The 17,735-nt window shown below is 29.2% G+C and overlaps 1 protein-coding gene across 3 annotated transcripts in view; it reads left to right on the top strand.

Moving 5' to 3' along the window:
- The first annotated feature begins 4,690 nt into the window (after nt 1-4,690).
- Nucleotides 4,691-17,735, top strand: part of LOC129314451 (uncharacterized) — a 32,503-nt gene continuing 19,458 nt past the window's right edge. The window contains exons 1-8 of one of the 3 annotated variants that reach the window (XR_008594116.1): nt 4,691-4,828; nt 4,916-4,988; nt 7,062-7,138; nt 11,305-11,389; nt 13,565-13,641; nt 14,066-14,140; nt 15,928-16,060; nt 16,611-16,758. The gene's annotated coding sequence lies outside the window, so the exon portion shown is untranslated. Of the gene's footprint in view, nt 4,829-4,915; nt 4,989-6,895; nt 6,973-7,061; nt 7,139-11,304; nt 11,390-13,564; nt 13,642-14,065; nt 14,141-15,927; nt 16,061-16,610; nt 16,759-17,035; nt 17,116-17,735 lie in introns of those variants that run through there. The other 2 variants (XR_008594117.1, XR_008594118.1) reach the window with 2 other exon arrangements.

Genomic DNA, 17,735 nt, shown 5'->3' with positions numbered 1-17,735 from the left:
ATTTATATTTAAATAATGTTTATTTAGAAATTTTATTATTATGAAGTGTTTCTACCAAAAAATACGAGTTACTTTTATTTAGAAAAGTATATACAAAACATTTTTGTTTTAAAAAATTACAATATTCTCCTAATGAACAAGACCACGTGTACTAGTGTATTACAAGAGGGAATCTAACGTTTACTCCGTGACTTAAATTATTGAACAAGACTTTAATTATGTCTCTCTGATTAATTAAGTCACTCACATTTCTTTATCTAATTACTCTCATTTCTTCTTCCATTGCTCAAATTTCTGCTTCTGCGCTTCAAAGTTTCTTTGCTTTTCGTTTCTCTCTCCCAATATTCCTTTGCTCTTGCTTCTATTCCTAAACAGCAGCAGATTTCTCTGTGAAACATGTTCAAAGTTGAAAGAATCGGATCTATCAGTTTGAAGAGCTTGCTTCTATTACTAAATTGACAGATCCGCTTGTGTTTGATGTTAGACAAACAATTACTAAATTGCCCTAATAGATTCTAACATTTATTGGAAGAAATTCAAAGACAACTATCACTTTTCCTGCCAATTTACAGCTAATCTTTTCACAATGAATCACACCAACTTCATCATTACTGGTACGTCCCACGAGATTGCTGGAATAATGTGATATTTACAAGTTTATCACAAATTGACAAGGTGGCAACAGTTATTGACAACTTTTTACAACTTATTGACAAGTAAAAATTTATCACATGAAATAATTTTATTTTAAGTTAGAAATAACAAATATGCTATTGACAACTTGACAGCGGGTGATGGCAAAGGAGAATGACAACTTACAAATAGGGTATTGACAAGTAAAAATTTAATTTAAAAGCAAACAAGTTATATGCTATTTAAATTAGCAACAAGGCAACTATAAATGATAACATGACAAAGGGAAATGATAGCTTACACATATTGATGGGTAAAAATTTATGAATTATTTGCCGTTTAAACTGATAAGCAAATGAGTAACTACAACACAACAAAGGGAACTGACAACATACAAATACGGTATTAACAAGTAAAATTTATGAAGTTATATGCTGTTTAAATTGACAAGGCAATGGATAATGAAAACATGGCAAAGAGAAATGACAACTTACGCAGAGTATTAACAAGTAAATATTAACCAGTTGTTATTACTTAATAAATTTTGACCTATCAATACTCTATGCATAAGTTATCACTTTTCTTTATCATGTTGCCATTATCAGTTGCCATTTAAATTAAATTCTTGAACTTTATAAATTTTTAAATTGTTTACTTGTAAATACCAATATGTAAGTTATCATTTTCTTTTGTCATGTTGTCATTACCCATTGTCTTGTCAAATTAAATAACATGTAACTTCATAAATTTTTACTTGTCAATATTCTATGCATAAGTTGTCATTCTGTTTTGTTGTGTTATAATTACCCATTGTCAAGTTGTTGATAGCATATTCATTTATTTCCAGCTTAAAATAAAATTCTTTCATCTGAAAAATTTTTACTTGTCAATAACTATTGGCCCCTTGTTAATTTGTGATAAACCTGTTAATATCACATTCCAGCAATCTCGTGGAAGGAACTGGTGATGATGAAGTCGATAAGTTATAAATTGGCAGGAGAAGTGATATTTGTCTTCGAATTTCTTCCAGTAAATGTCATAATATGGGTACTTGGTCTTCTCAAGTGCGTGAGCAATTATACACAAGAGAGTAAAAAAGAAAATATAGAAGAAAGGTTTAATTAAGGTTGGAAGTAGATGCAGAATATCAAGTAAACGAACCTGGGATCAGCAACACCCAATTGATGTGCCAACAAAGAAGCAACGGTGTTTCCAATGACACAGATATTTGCCCTGCAACTCTTTGGTAAGCTCATGGGCAACATTCTTACAGCCAAGGATTTCAGGACTTCACAATTATTTATACATTTTGTGGGGCTTTTTAGTATTTAGAATTCTTATGAGGGACTCAATAATAATTCTCCTTCTTCCTAGAATTATCGAAGGATCCTTTCTAGGACCCAAAGCAAAATTATTGAAGGGCCATTTCCTGCTCTTTTCTGCTAGAACGCGGATGACTTGACTAGTTGAGTTATCTATAAGACTAAAACATGCATTTCTTTCCTATCCTCTTTATATATATATATATATATATAAAAGAAGGGATAAGAAATTATTTGTCACAAATCACAATTGAGTAAATGATAGTTGAAGTGTTAAACTCAACTCTCCACCAGCCACTAATTGAACATACACAAGTGGATGGGCACATATTAAGACAAATAAAAAATATGAGATTTTTCAAGTATCTATTTTAGCGCCCAACAGTGTCTCAAACAGGATAATACATATATGCAATCAAACTCTTTGGTATGCTCATGAGATTTTCAAACAGGAGTATATTTTTTTAACTTTTCTTTTCTAATGATCAGTCCATAAGGACCAACAGAACCCGTGAGTCCCATCCATTCATGTTTGTTTGTTTATGCATTAATTTATAAAAATGTATGTCGAATTGGAAATCAGTATGAAATTTTGATTAAAAAAAATAGAGAGAAAACAAAATCATCAGTTTCTATAATTTTATTAATTTTACTTGTAATTCTTGTATTTTTTAGTATTTTCAATCTCTATAATTTTAACAAAATTAATTGAGTGATGTTTGTTCTTCAAGTTGCTATATATAATTTCAGTATTTTTAGTTGACCAAAAGCAGTGATAAAAAAACTACATGACTAAAAACAAAAGCTAATAAAATTATAAAGATCAATAATTATATTTTTTTTAAAAATAAAATTTAAATGGACTAAAAAGAAAATCCCAAAATCAGTACAAAGTTAAGCTATCTAAGTTTATTTGTATATTATTTAAAAATTTGATAGTTTATTTTTATTCATATTATATATATAATTTTGTTTTTATTTTATCCAAAATTTTTATTTTATTATTACATCACCAATTTAATCTATAGTATAATCGGTTAGACTATAAAAATGATGACCAACTAGTTTTTTCGGTTTGATATCTACAATTTTTAAAACATTGAAAAATGTGAAAATGAGATAAAGTTAAGGGTGAAAATGTATCAAACACAACATATAATATATATATATATATATAATATTTTTTTATTATTACGTTACTAATTCGACTGATAATCTAACCAGTTATAATATATAAATTGTGACCAGTTATACCATATATATAGCTTTTTCAGTTTGATATCTTGTCCCGTTTTCGAAACATTGAAAAATGTGAAAATGAGATAAGCTAAGGGTGAAAATGTACAAGACACAATACATTAAAGTAAGGTCCCATTTGGTTGGGGGGAGGGGAGGGGAGGGGTTCCTCTTCCCTCCCCTCATTTGGTTAGGAGAAGGGGAGCCCCCTCCCCTCCCCTCTCCTCATTTGGTTAGGAGGAGGGGATGTGAAATTTTTAAAATTTTCTCTCCCCTCCCCTCCAAATTGGGGGGGAGCTCCTCTCCCCTCCCTTCCCCCTCCTCCCCCTTCCTTTCCCTTCCCTCCTCTCCCCTCACCTACCCTCCCCTCCCCCCCAACCAAACGGGACCTTACTTTAATGTATTGTGTCTTGTACATTTTCACCCTTAGCTTCTCTCATTTTCACATTTTTCAATGTTTCGAAAACGGGACAAGATATCAAACTAAAAAAGCTATATATATAGTATAACTGGTCACAATTTATATATTATAACTGGTTAGATTATCAGTCAAATTAGTAACGTAATAATAAAAAATATTATATATATATATATATATATTATATGTTGTGTTTAATACATTTTCACCCTTAACTTTATCTCATTTTCACATTTTTCAATGTTTTAAAAATTGTAGATATCAAACCGAAAAAACTAATAAAACCTAAAACATAAAGACTAACCAATCGTCATTCGCTTCCTTCTAAAATTCAAAGTGAGGAATGATCAAAGATAATATAAGGTCTCTCAAAACCATGAACTTTCCTAGCAAGAAAATGCGTAATACTAATAACTAAAAAACAGTACAAAGAATATCATTTTTGTTTTTAAAAAGTATAATTTGTAAATCCTTTTTTAAAAATTGTTTTTTAAAACAAAATAAAAAGAAAAGATGTTTAATTATACAGATTTAAAAACAATTTTAAAAATGCTAGTAGCGGTCATATGTGGTTAAAAGTGATATGGTGTAACACTCTACTTTTTCAACAATAATTATTTAAATTTGTCATAGTACTTGAGAATCTTTTATGGTAATTAAAATAAAACTAATCTTTTAAAATGTCTACAGTAAAAAGAACAAAGCCTATCTTTTGCAAGACACTATATATCATGATAAAAATAAATAAATAAACAAACAAACTTAAATAAATTTTATCACATTAGAAGGATTTTTCTTGATTATATAAAACAAGTTCCAAATCTTTATCACCATAAAAACAAGTTCGAAATAAAGTATTGAAGAACCTCTTCCTGCTCTATTCTGCTGGAACGCATTATATGGATGACGTGACAAGTTATTGCGACATTGTGCATAACTTTCCTATTGAACAACACTGGATGAGCTTGTGAGTAATTATTATTTTTTTAAAAAAAAAAGAAGGGATAAGACTAGCTACAGTGTGGCTGGAATTATTGAGAAAGAAACAAAGTGGGACCTTTGGGACATATGTTACTGGAACACATAATTGAAGCACTTTGAATGAAAGGCCCTTGTCTTCCTCTTCCATTAATCGCTCCTATCACTTCTCTTTCCTCCCTTTCCTCTCATCTCTTTCTCTTCACAAACAACATCGTTCAAGTCGTTCAAGATCTTCATGGTACAAGTACACAGATTATATATGCTAATCTTGTAATTAAGTTTATAACTAAATTCAAGCTCTAAATATATCTTTTTATTATTGCAGGACTTGTTCTCGGTTTTCTATTCCTGTTTCCATTCATAGCTTCGTGCATCTTTCAACAAAAAAATAAAAAATGGTAAAAATACATTTTAATTATGTCTTTTATGCTGAATATGCTTTCTAATTATGTTTGTTTATATATAGTGCTATGGTTCCGTTGTTTTTCCGTTTCTTAATATTTTGTTTGCACTGCACTTCTAATTTTACATACTTCTGCCAAATATATATATATATTTGACAAATTATTCAATATCCTTTAATGATAATGCCTTAGATTTTATTCTAAAAATGAACCCCCCCCTGCCGAGAGGCCTCTCAATTAAATCAAGGGGACTTATTCATGCTTGTCGTTGCTATCTAATCAATTCTACATGTGTTTCTTCCAAATTTTTCTTTTGTTTTTATTTTGACTGGTCGCTTTTTGATTGAGATTATGTTGTCTTCTTTTTTACATTTTTTGTTTACTCTTTCACTTTTTCGCTGCTTGCTTCTATCAATGGGTCACTTTAATCTATTCCCATGGATTATGTTGTTATGTCATTTTAATGGTTCTTGAAGTCACTCATGCAAGATCACTTATAATTATGCTTTTTTATATATTTTACTGTAATTTCTCTCTACAAGCTAAAGTTTTTCATAGATGCACTTTTTTTAAAAAAAGATTTTATAATCCTAGTAGTTTCATTAATTAATCTAAATTTCATATTTATTTGTATCTGTACTAATTTCTATTTTAATATTAAAGTTTCAATGCGATTCCGCATGTTTTGTTGTGTTCATCATCTGAAGTTTTGGTAAGGATCAATGCGTACTGTTTTTTTCTTTTTTTCAATTCCCTTGGCATTTACAATTGTGCCTTTCAACATTTTTATGCTGTCTTATATATGTTGTAGTTGAAAAATAGGAATTATAAATAATTGAAATGGAAAATATCATAAAGATAGGAGAAGTGGAATGCATGACCAAGACGATCTCAAGAAATTATGAAGCTGTAGCCTGACATTAAAGAAAACAAAGCACACAAGGTATAAGGGTGGAAGAATGAAGTACAGGGATTATATGTGTGTGCGCGTGCGTGTGTTTCATTAAATAGTCATACGTTCTCATGAGGTCATACATTCATACTCATAAGGATGTCTCCACTAATTAGCTACAGTATGAGACAAGAACACGTGAAATCGTGGGGAGATCGTCTCTCTTTTTCTTTACTTTTCTTTTCTTTTTTTCTTTTTCACTTCCCAGTCATGATTATTAATAATTTAATATCACTATATTAAATAAATTTATTTTAATCATAAATTTGATAAATAATCATGATTGATAAATAAAAAATGTGAAAACGAGATAAGCTTAGAGTGAAAATGTACAAGACACAACACAAAGTAAGAGGCTTTTTTTTTTAATTGAAAAATGAAATGCATTAATAAACTGAATAAAAACCTAATACAACTGCTTAAAACATAGAGACCGACCAATCATCATTTGCCTCCTTCTGAAATCAAAGGTGGGGAAAAATAAAAAAATATATATATAAGGTCTCTCAAAACCATGAGCTTTCCTGCAAGAGAATGAGCGGTACCAATAACATGCCTAAAAACAAAATTAAGGTCCTGTTTAGTTGGGGAGAGGGAAGAGGAGCCCTTCCCTCCTCTCATTTGGTTAGAAGGAGGGTTTTGGTTAGGAAAATTTTTCCCTCCCCTCCAAACCCACTCCCTACTAATTAAATTACAAACAGTGCGAAGGTGCCTATCTTTCCTATTGAACAACAGTGGATGGGCTTGTGAGTAATTATCATTTAAAAAAAAAAGAAGGGAAAAGACTAGCTACAGTGCCGCTTGAATTATTGAGAAAGAAACAAAGTGGGACCTTTGGGAGATCACTGGAACGCATCATTGAAGCGGTTTGAATGAACGGCTCTTGTCTTCTTTCTTCCATTAATCGCTCCTATCACACTTTTTTTTTTTTTTGATAAGACTCCTATCACACTTTTCTCTCTTCCCTTTCCTCTCATTTCTATCTCTTCACAAACAACATCGTTTAAGTCGCTCAAGATCTTCATGGTACAAGTACACAGATTATATATATGCTCATCTTGTAATTAAGTTTATAACTAAATTCAAGCTCTAAATATATCTTTTTATTTTTGCAGGACTTGTTTTCGGTTTGCTACTCCTGTTTTCATTCATAGCTTCGTCCATCTTTCAACAAAAAATTAAAAAAAAAGTGGTAAGAATACATTTTAATTATGTCTTTTATGCCGGATATGCCTCCTAATTATATTTATTTATATATAGTGCCATAGTTACGTTATTTGTCGGTTTCTTAATATTTTGTTTGCACTGCACTTTTAATTTTCCATACTTCTGCTAAATATATTCTTTTTGACAAATTATTCAATATCCTTCAATAATAATATCTTAGATTTTATTCTCAAAATGAAACCCCCAGGGCCTCTTGATTAAATCAAGGGGACTTGTTCATGCTTTATTGTTACTCTCTAATCAATTCTACATGAGTTTCTTCCGAATTTTTCTTTTATTTTTATTTTCACTGGTTGGCTTCTGATCAAGATTATGTTGTTATATATATGTCTTCTTTTTTGCATTTTTCGTTTATTCTTTCACTTTTGTGCTGCTTACTTCTACCATATGTAATGGGTCACTTTAATCTATTCTCATAGTTAATACGTCATGCTTCCCCCCCCCCTAAACCAATAAGTTTCTACATTTTTCCCCAATTAAAATATAGCTTTTGTATCCCTTAAAAAATCATTACTCATAGAGAAGAAAGGAAAAGAACATTTGAAATAGAAAGTAACAAAAAAATTTAAATATAGTGATGCTAGTGTACAGTAGTTAAATATAATGTATTTTAAAAAAAAAGAAAAAAAGAAATAACTATAAAATATTTCTAATTTTGTTTAAAAAAAAAGGAAAAGGTTTTGAAAATGTTTAAATCCAAGATCAATGCCATTCTTGTCCAACCGCTCAAAAATCTTATGCAATTCATTATAAGTGAGAGGGAAGGCATGTATAATAGATGAAGTGCATGGAGATTAATTCGAATCTTGAATTTACTATACGAAGGCTGGATTAATTTAATTAGGTGGAGGTTTCTTCATTTTCATGCTTCTGATCTTCAATTTAAACCTTGAACCCTAAACTTTTAAAATGTATGCTCCAAACCCTAAATAATTAATGTTAATGCAATTTCACCTTCACTGTTAAATTTGAACAAATGTCTATTAATTTTTTAAAAATTAATGTTTAATGCGCAATTTCACCATATTCCATTGTCTCTCTCTCTCCTATCCTCATTTGAGAAAAATCATACATTAGACCGTAATTTTTAAAAAACTAATGGATATTTGTTCAAATTTAACGGTGGAGTAAAATTGCTCCAACTTTAATTATTTAAGGTTCAGAATATATCCTTTATAAAAGTTCAGAATTCAAATTGTCCTTGAATCTATAATTCAGAGTTCAAATTATATATAATAAGAATATATTCTGATTGATTCTTTTTGAACACTAACAGGAGCAGCTATGTGTGTGCGTGCCCGCGCCTGAATTTTACGAGTTTTGAGCTAAATCAAACATGGTCTATATTTTGAATTTGATTAAAATTGGCAGGATTTGTTTTCGGTGCTTAACTTGCTTTTGATGGAATCTTCATTTTATTTTCCTCCTCTTCAATTGCTTTGATATTCATAAAATGAGGCTTGCATCATCTAACATTTATATCTGGAAAACAAGAGGTCTGTACATATTATCACATGTTTTTTTGGTTAAAAAAATTGAAATTGTTTAAAAGAATGAAAAATTGTTTGAAATTTTTTTATATTAAGTTTCCTTTCCATGCTAAAGTTTTTGTACAGTTTTGTTCAACATGATTTTATTATAATGCCGATCATTTAATCAACCAACCAAAATCTCATATATATATATATATATCATGCATTTTTTAACTAGTTTCTTCTTTAACATTAATAAAGTTTATAACAGGGTTTTGTGTTCTTAGTTTATTTTGGCGGTGTTTTCTTTTACTACTCTATTCACTCGTCATCACAGTTCAAATCTATAAAAATTTGGTACGAAAACATTCTTTTTAAATTTTCTAATATATTTACAATTATAAGGTTCTAACTTTTTGATGTTGACTTGTATTATATATAATTTAAATATATAAAAAACTAAATAATTGAAAATGTTGTAGAAGCTAGATATGACAAATAGTGAAATGCATATTCCATGTGATACATAAAGGGGAAAAATTTTATGTGAAAAACTTGGTTAATTTAATTTATCATTCTAATGGTTCTTGAAGTCACTCATGCAAGGCCACTTTAATTATGCTTTTTTATATATATCCTACTGTAATTTCTCTCTACAAGCTAAAGTTTTTCATAGATGCACTTTTCTAAAAAAGATTTTATAATGCTAATAATTTCATTAATTAATTTGAATTTCATATTTATTTGTATCTGTACTAATTTTAATATCAAAGTTTCAATGACATACTGCACGTTTTGTTGTGTTCATCTAAATCTAAAGTGTTAGTAAGATCAATGCATTCAGTTTTTTCATTCCCTTGGCATTTAGAACCGTGCCTTTCAACATTTTTATGCTGTCATAATATATATATATATATATATATTGGATCTTTTTGAAATTTGGTACACTTATAGTACCCTTTGAATGTGACGTGTGAGCTTTAAAATCACTTCAATCGGAGGTCGAATGACGGAACACCGCCTCCTGGAAGTTGGCCCAGGAGGGCTGTCATGACAGCAATAAATTACTGTCATGACAGCATCTTTTTATTCCATTTTCGTCTAACTTGCTTCCGTGCGCTATAGGTAGAACCTATAATTATTTTTAAGGTTTTAAATGATTTATTTCTTAAGTTGGTTAGAGGATCAACTCCTTAACCACACTTAGTTTGTTTGAATTATGTGATTTTTGGATAACACTCAAGGCAAGTGTTACATTTGATATATATATATATATATATATAATCAAGATGATCTCAAGAAATTATTGAGTGAAGCTGTAGCCTGACACTAAAGAAAACAAAGCACATAAGGTAAAGGGTGAGAGAAGACTAGAACAGTGACGGTACTTAATTAGTAAATGCATTGAGTGATTATATCATATGAGTAGTTGAAATTTAAATCAACGGTTTAGATAAATCTATTTATTCATTATTCTCAGTAGAGTATACATTCATAATCATTGATATAAATTTTAATAATCCAAATGATACAGGCACACAGTGTGTGTTCTAAGTACAGTTTCCAAAACCAAATTCAGAATTTGGAGGGAGATATGTGTTTTAACGATTTTAACGATTCAAGTGTGTGATTTACGGATGTGGAGATTTGTGTTTCATTAAATAGTCAAACGTTCCCATGAGGTCATTCGTTCACATACTCACAAGGTATGTCTCCACCAATTAGCTACAGTATGAGACAAAAACACGTGAAATTATGGGGAGATCGTCTCTCAATTTCTTTACTTTTTTTTTTTTAACTTTCACTTCCCAGTCATGATTATTAATAATTTAATATCTTGATATTAAATTGGTAAATAAAAAATAAAAAATAAAAAATTAAGAGACCCCTATCCCGTATTAATTTGCTACAAATTACCTTGTCCAGTTTTCCTATCTATATTTTTTTTTTTTACCAGAAAAGTTTTCCTATCTATATCGAGTCAACAAAGTAGACTGTTATCTCCATCTCATTGGACATGTATTTATTTTTTAAGTTCTTGATCATTATAATTAGGATTTGGATTATTTTTGTGTAAAACTTTTCAAGCCAAAATAGTGAGAGTAAAATCAAGATTCTATTCCTGTTTCACTCCGTCCAACCGAAAGCATGAAAAATAACTTTTTCGTGTATATAACACACACACACACACACACACACACACACACACACACACGTATTTACTTATTCTCTCTCCAACACTCACACACGCAGTTTTTTATTGTTCGTTTATACTTAAATTACAAGGTAGGTCTCCGCCTTTTTAAAATTATCAAGCCAGTGAATAGTGAATTCGCTTGTCATTCTTCAAGTTCCCCCATATTTTTGACCCAAAAGAAATATGGCTGCCTGGCTAACAAGTTTACATCCGATAACCTTCATAAAATGAAAACCCCATTTTGACATTCGAATCCATGTTTTAATACTCTGTTTAAAATTTCACAAGCTGGATTTTTTTTTTATATAAAGTTTCTCCTCCATGCTAAAGTTTTGTACGCTTTTGTTCAACATGATTTTATAGTTATGATAATTTAATTAATCAACTTAAATATCATATATATCATGTATTTCTTTTAACTAGTTTTTGCTTTGACATTAAATTTTATATGTAATTATGCAGGTTGTGCTTCTTAGTTTATTTGGCGGTATTTCCTTTTAATATTATCTCTTCAGTCTTCATCACAGTCAAAATTTATAAAAAATTGGTAAGATACATTCTGTTTTTTCTAATATATTTACAATTATAACGTTGCAACTTTTTGTTGTTGATTGTTATTATAATTCAAATACACACAAATAAATACTAACTAATTGCAAATGTCCAACAATATTTGACAAGTGAAATGCATAGTCCATGTGATTCATAAAGGGGAAAAATATTCTGTAGAAAATTTGGTTAATTTAATTTAATTTGTTCACTTTGATTATGCTTTATATATATTTGTTTTAATTTCTCTCTGCAAACTGAAGTTTTTCTTAGATATGTACTTTTGTTTTTCATTTTTGCAGGACTTGTTTCTGGTTTAATTTTCTATAATCGTGTGTTCTACATTAATTCCTCATAATTATTCCTTCTGTTCTTGTTTTCATTCATAGCTTCGTGCATGCGTCTGTCAACAATTTGTTTTTTTTTTAAAAAAAGGCAAGTAGACATTTTATTCAATGTTTTCATTTTTTTGTTTGCCCTGCACTTTTAATTTTCCATAACTTCTGCTAAATATTTTTTTATCCTTTAATGAGAATGTACGTTTTAAAAATGAAGGCCGGAGGTCTGTCAATTAAATCGATTAGACTTGCTCTCTAATCACTTCTACATGAATTTCTTCTCAATCTTTCGTTTATTTTTATTTTCATTTATCGCTTTTGATTGAGATTATGCTATTATATTCTAGAGACAATAGATTTATTATTCCTTTCTGAGTCGATAATCCTTTTTTTTTAATCTTTGTCACTCATTTTGTTTCTAGTTCTAATCTGATTTAAAAAAAAGTGAAAAAAACCATAAGAGGAAACTTTTGCGTTTCTTTTTCTGTAATTTGGACATTGTGTTTTATTTATCATGTTTCTCTTTGTTTTTGTGTTTATGCAGTCATTTTCCTCAATTAATTAGTTATTTATAATATCCTCTTCCATGACCTTATTAATAAAAAATAATTATAAAAATTGTCTATAATGTTTAGATATGATTCCTTTTGAAATTTGAGAATGAGATAAAGCGTGAAAATGTACTGGAATCAACAAAAATTATAGCTTGTTTGGTTTTTATTTCCACTTTTTATTTTTAAAAATTTATTTTTGTGATATAGTATTCAAAGCATTTTGTTAAAAGAAAAAAAATAAAAATCAATAATTGGTATCTTAAAGTACAAATATGCTGTTGAAGTTTTTCTGAAAGCACATTTAGCATATTAAAATATTTAAAGGTGGAATATTACTTCAACATTTTTTAGGATAGTACCATTTTCCCTCCGATTTGACGGTTTGACCACGTTAACTATTTCTTTCGAATTTTTGACCATTAAATGCCTTGTTGGCAAGCCACATAGGAGTCCACATCTGAAAGTGAAATCTTTTTTTTTTTTTTTTAATCATAGCCATGGAGTCATTTTCTTCTTCCTTCCTTCCTTCATCCTCTTTCAACATCAAGGATCTCAATCAACTTCAAAGCCAAAAATAAAACATCCACGGGCCACCAATATTGATAATCAAGGTCATCAGAAATCAAAACCAAAAAACCAAACTAGAAATCAAAAGAGCCATTTAGGTTTGGAAGAACAACCTAGATTTCCAGAAAAACGCAAAGGAGAAATCATGCACAAAAAAGATCAGCCGACAAAAGAGGGAGGAAGAGAGAGAGTTGCTAATGGGGTCCGAAGGTGAGCTGTTGTGCAAGGCAACATGAAAATCGAAACTCACCCAGCAAATGCATTATTGCAAGACTCCAGAGAAGAAGCGTACCATAACCTATTGTTTGCCAACTGCTTCAATCCTTTCCATACTCTTAAGTTTACAACAAAATGAAGAATTACTACCAAATAAAGAAAGGAAAAATAATCTCAAGGACTATAGGAATAATTAACAGCCCAAAAGTAAAACAAGAGAAAGAGAGGATTGATTATATCTTTTACCAATCTATAACATGAAAAATGTTAAAAGCTCATAATTACTCTTAAGATCCACAAATTATTTACCTTTAAATCATTTTTTTGATTCCAATTAATGAATGTCACATATAATCAGTTTAAATCCCATATCTTTTATGTAATTTTTTTAATTCTTCTAGTATTAAATTATTGCCTGTTTGTGTTTGGCAGATATTGTGTCCTTTTATTCTGCTGTGAAGAATCTCTTTATTTCTTCATCACTTTGTTTTGCTCCAGATTTGAAAAAGGGGAAAAAAGGTTAAAAAGGAGGTCTCTCTGTCGAACAACATTGAAATCCCTTTAAAAAAAAAAAGGTAAAAATATATTGATCATGTTTCTTTTCATTTTACATACACACACAATTGTATTTTGCTATATGTTGTCATTCAAAATTTACAATCATTATCTTGGAAGTTTCTAATTATCTTTTATTTGCATATTTTAGAATAAGATGGTTTTAATGCATGTTTCAAACCTGATGCTGGCAACAACAGCTCTTTGCTTTTGATTCAAAGCAGAATTAAACCCAAATCAATGAAAAATATGATACCCTAAATCTTGTCAAATTAAATTAGCATGACCTTTTTGGCTGCACTTTTTTTTGATCAATTTCTCGGGTCATCTACTAAAATTTTATTTTTTTAATCACTCCATATCTTATATTTATCGTGCATGTATTTTGTATTCATTCTTTTCCGTCAATGCTAAATTTTCCTTTGTATTTTTGCTTAACATCAGGTCCTGTGATTTAGCGTTTCCCGTGTGAAACGTAAATTTCTTCATCAATCAGCATTAAAATCCCTTAACAAAAAGGTAAGAGCACATTTTGATTGTGTTTCTTTTTATCAATGTTGATGACATAATGGGCATTTGATCACTTATCTTTAAGCATATTTTCTTTAGCAAATGCTATAACAACATCTTGGAGCATGTAATAATGATAAAAAATTTTTATCTGATATAAGAAATAAGAGATATAATTAACTCTTTAAAGTTGTAATATTAAAAAAAAATCTTGTACATATTAATATATTATAGTTCATTCAATAATATTATTAGAGGAATAAGACGGCAAGAAAATAGAGGAATAAGCTTGTTTGACTAGCTCAGGTTGAGATGAGATGTGAATTATATCAGAAAAAATCAAACTCTTTTTTTTTTTTTTGAATCCGTTACAGTGGGTAAAAAATAAACTTAGACAGAAACATGACAGACTCCCAAAAGCCCACTGCCAGAAGCGTCCTCTTGAAACAAACTCTTTTGCTGTGAGGGAAAAAAAATAAATAGAAATAATCCTTTTCAATCAAAGGTTATGTTTGGTTCCCATTGTAACCTCTTTTTTTTTTAACATAACTTTATCAAAAACTTGTCATTTAATTAAATATATGATTTTAAAATTTCCAAACCGATATTGGGCCAAAGCATTAAAACCCAATTAATTCTACTGTAAGCCAACAAAGCAAATCCCTTTTAAATAATTTTTATATAAAAGAAGGTTCAGCCCAATTTTATAAAATATATCAAAGGATAAAAATTATTGTTTAATTCTAAACTATCAATATACTTAAGAAAAAAGGGGTATGAACACATTTTAATAGTGCTTCGGGCATTTGATCACGTATTAGAAATAATCCTTTTGGATCTGAGGTTTGTTTGTTACGCATTAATATTTAAGTTAAAAGGAATTGATATTTCCTTTATACAAGAGAAGTAAAAAAATTAGCCTCACAAACTTAGGTTAAGGAAAGGTTTCACGCAACAAGAAAAAGAAAAAGAAAACAAAAAAAGAAAAGGCATTTTCTATCATAGAATTACAAAAAAATAGTTTGCCATAGCTTATAAAACATTTTAACTATTCTGCACCTGCTTGATCTAAAATATTTTAAATATTGATTTTCAGGGCTAAGTAGTTTTGTATGTATGTGTCATTTCCCTTTGAAAATATTAGCCTTCTATATTACATTAATTAACTATTTTGCACCTGTCTGATCTAACATATTATATTTTAAGTATTGAGCCTCACAAACTTAAGTCAAGGAGGTTTCCCCCAGCCGCAACCTCAAATAAACAAAAAGAAAGAAAAGACGTTTTCTAGCATAGAATAAAGCATACTTTGCCACAACTTATAAAACATTTAACTATTTCGCACCTTCTTGATCTAAAATATTTTAATTATTGATTTTCGAAACTAAGTATAATTGCATGTATGAATATGGATGGATGGATCGTTGTGTGTAAGTATCATTTCTCTTTAAAAATATAAGCCTTCTATATTATATTGAAATGGCGCCCATATTTTGAAAACTCAACTTGTATACATGTTTTAATGATGGGACTATCACTATGATTTCTTCCTTTCCTTTCTTGCATTTTTTTTCATACTAAAAGTTCAATAATAAACGAAAATAACGAATTGAACTACTCTTCCTTCTTACCAAACATATTTTTACCCAAAAATAAACGAAAGTAAAGAAGCCTTCAGGAAGGTTAGAGAAATGTCACTTCCCTTGGCAACCTTAATGTTTGTATTTGTAATGAATTTTGTATCAATTATATTCTTTTACCAAAACTAAAATATTTTGTGTGTTTGTATTTGACAGATTTCTTGGTGTTGTCTTCTCGTGTGAAAGATTGTTTATTTGTGTCTTCAATACTTTGTTCTTCTTTAAATTCGGAAAAAGGAAAGAAACTCAAGGAAAGCAAAAAAGAAACAGTGAGATCGTCTAGAAAGAGGTAAAACGTATTTGTTCTATCATATTTCTTTTGCTATATGATGGAATGCATATTAGTGTCTCTTTGAATCTCATACTTATGCATTCTGTACTAATCCTCACACACACACACACACACACACACACACACATAATACTTAGAAAATATTTTTAATATGAAAATATTTAGATATTAAAGCTTATATAATGGATGTACTTTTCCGTATTGGAATGCTTAAATTAGTGTTATTTTTCTCTGTACTATTAAGTTTACAAGAAAATGAAGAATTACAATCAAATAAATAAAGAAAAAATAATATCAAGAACAATAGAAATAAACAGCCGAAAAGTAATACAAGGGAGATCGGTTATATCTTTTACCAAAATCTAACATGAGAAATGTTAAAAACTCATAATTACTTTGAAGATCCACAAATTCTTAACCTTAAATTAATTTTTTGATTCCAAGTAATGAATGCTACATATAATCAGTTTAAATCTCATACCTCTTATGCAATTTTTATCGATTTTTTTTTCTAACTACTAAATTATTGTCTGTTTGTGTTCGGCAGATATTGTGTTCTTTTCTTCTGCTGTGAAGGATATTTTCATTTCTTCATCACTTGTTTTGCTCCAAATTCGAAAAAGATAAGAAAAGTTAAAAAAAAAAGGAAAAAGGAGGTATCTTTGTCCACCAACATTGAAATCTCTTAAAAAAAGGTAACAATATAATTGATCATGTTTCTTTTCATTTTATTCTTATATTTGTCTTTTTCTATATATGGGTTTAATTTGTCTACTAGAAGATTATTTAAAATCGATAGTCATTATCTTTTTGCTGCTCTCTTTTTTATTTGCAAAAAAAAAAAAAACATCTGATTTGGTCATCTACTAAAATTTTATTCTTTTTAATCACTTCGTGTCTTATATTTGTCAGGCATGTATTTTGTATTGATTTTTTTCGTCAATGCTAAACTTCCTTTGTATTTTTGTTTATAACAGGTTTTCTGTGCTTTTATTTTTCCGTGTGATAGTAAATTTCTTCATCAAACAGCATTAAAATCCCTAAAAAAAGGGGTAAGAACACATTTTCATTTTGTTTCTATAATGAAAACCTGGAACGTGTAATAATTGTGATAAAAAAATTATCTGATTTAAGAAATGAGATATAATTAACTCTTTGAAGTTGGAATATTATGAAGATTTTCATATACTTATGGTCTATACAATAACATTATTAGAGGAATAAGATGGCAAGAATTAGAGGAAAAAGTTTGTTTGACTAGCTCAAATAAAAAAAGATGAGATGAGATGTGAACAGTATCAAAAAATTCAAACCCTTTTGTTGGAAGAAAAAAAAATAGAAATAATTCTTTTGGATCAAAGGTTATGTTTGGCACACATTATTTAAGTTACCAAGGAATTGTTATTTCCTTTATACAACATAAGTAAGCCTTATAAACTTAGGTCAAGAAAAGGTTTCGGCCGGCAACATAAAAAAGAAAAACGAAAAACGAAAAACGAAAAACGAAAAAAGAAAAGAAAAGAAGTTTCCTATCGTTGAATAAAAAATGTATTGGTAGCTTTGTCATGGTTTATAAAACGTTAATTTAACCCCTCCTTGATCTAAGATATTTTCATTTTTTTTATTTTCAAAAACAAGTGTTATTGTATGTATATGTGTGTTTCTCATGTCT

This window comes from Prosopis cineraria, unplaced genomic scaffold (assembly GCF_029017545.1).
Source record: "Prosopis cineraria cultivar Desert tree isolate PC_DT_omini unplaced genomic scaffold, ASM2901754v1 PC6, whole genome shotgun sequence".
Classification (NCBI taxonomy): Eukaryota; Viridiplantae; Streptophyta; class Magnoliopsida; order Fabales; family Fabaceae; genus Prosopis; species Prosopis cineraria.
Note: the sequence above shows the minus strand (reverse complement) of the source record. Positions and strands in the feature narration are given on the sequence as shown.